This window comes from Chaetura pelagica, unplaced genomic scaffold (genome assembly GCF_000747805.2).
Source record: "Chaetura pelagica isolate M959 unplaced genomic scaffold, ChaPel_1.0 scaffold493, whole genome shotgun sequence".
Lineage (NCBI taxonomy): Eukaryota > Metazoa > Chordata > Aves > Apodiformes > Apodidae > Chaetura > Chaetura pelagica.
In genome coordinates, this window is record NW_009952696.1 from 517,432 (window position 1) to 519,179 (window position 1,748).

At 58.4% G+C, this 1,748-nt stretch overlaps 1 protein-coding gene across 1 annotated transcript in view; it reads left to right on the plus strand.

Moving 5' to 3' along the window:
* TGM2 (transglutaminase 2) overlaps positions 1-1,748 on the plus strand; it is a 55,431-nt gene that overhangs the window by 19,957 nt on the left and 33,726 nt on the right. The window lies entirely within an intron of this gene.

Genomic DNA, 1,748 nt, shown 5'->3' on the forward strand with positions numbered 1-1,748 from the left:
CGGGAGCCCCCCGGGCTGGGCCGGAGCCGGGTCCCTGGGCTCGGTGGGGGACGATGGGGAAGAGAAAAAGGCTAAACCAGAGGATGGCAGTGACAAGAAAAGCCAGTTTAGTGTTGGATTCGCTCCCTCCTTTCTCTCAGCAGCTCTCCCTGGCCCCAGCAACACCACTATTTGCAGAACGAAGCCTGGTGCTATTTAAAGCTTTTAGTGCTCTCGGAGAAGAGTGTTGACAGCTGGACCAGGAGCATGTGCCTGTGGCACCCTGGTTTAGGGAGGATTTCTGGAGGCTCAACCAGCCCTCAAGCGTGTGGCCTCCAGAAATCCCTGCAGGCAGGTGGCTTTGCCCATTTGCAGGAAGGGGCAGAGACACCCCCCCTGCTCCCACAGCACCATCTCCAAAACCCCAGGGAACAGAAGAGAGGGATCTGCCCTGGTGCCAGCAGTGCCCCAGGCTGTCCCAGCTCACTGGGCTCCCAACAGGGCAGCAGCAATGGCAGCACAGCTCCCAGGGCTTGGGTACTGGCACCGCCAGCTCCCAGCATGGGGCTGAGCCTCTACACCCCCAGCAGCCCTTGCTCCTGCATGGCCGTGCCTGGGACCCACTGCCATCCACATGCCCCAGCAGTCCCCTCCCTGTCCCTCTCTTGGCACTGATCACTTTGGGAAGAGGTACCTGTGCTTTGAAAAACTCCCCACATTTTGCTAAACTGATGAAGCACAATAACCCTGGGACACAGGAACATGAGGAAGCCCAGCCCTGCCCTTTAACGTGCTTATTTGCAATGAGTTTGTCTCAGTGCCAGCAAGGTTTGCCCTCACACAGTTCATGTGCTGTAACACAGAGCAGTATTCCTGCTTACAGCAGGGGAGGTGGGAAGGGAAAGATCCTTTCCACACTCTGTTCTCACGCCAGGGTCCTGATGGACTGGCTGGAGGGACCTTGACCTCATTTATGGACAGTCCCAGCTGTCCATGGCAGCTCTCACAGCACAGTGGTGACTGCAGATGATCCCCTGGATGCACTCTGTGGTGTCCCTGAGCCTGGAGAGCCTGGAGTGGGGTTTCCGTTTAACTCTGGGAATGGTGAGCTTGGGGTCAGCCACTTCCATCTGGCACCAGCCCAAGGAAGGCTCAGTGACCACCACTGCTGTCACGCAAGCACCAGGAAGGACAGAGCCAGGGAGAGGTGCAACACAAGGGCCCTGGTGAGTGCTCTCCAGCCCTGAGCTCACTGTGTGCTCTCCTGCTCTGAACATTTTTGCTTTTTCTGGCAAGAGCCCCAGCACAGTGTTTAAGGGTCACTGGCTCAGCAATGAGGAACGATAGCACACGGCTCCAGTGCAGTGCTGGGGGGGCAGTGCCTGCCCCAGCACACAGCCCTGCCTGGGCCAGGAGGCAGCACAGGGCCCAATGGCATTAGACACCCTCTTTGTCACCGAATTTACTGCTGGTGTCTCCAATTTGTCACCAGTTGCAGGGTGGTAAAGCCACCCTGAGGGCTGCCCTCAGCCTGGCTGAGGCACAGAACCATCCCTGGCATTCTCCTGACCCAGCAGTGCTCATTTGGGGTGGGGGCACTCAGACAAAAACCCTGCTGACAGACCCATGTATCCCAGAAAGCAGAGATGAGCCCTGGGCTTTGCTCCAGCACCAGGTGCCATGAACTGAGGCTGGCACAGCTCTGAGCCCAGCATGGCCACAGCACCCAGAGCCGTGCCAGCCACACAAGGGGGGATGGAGCAGATTGA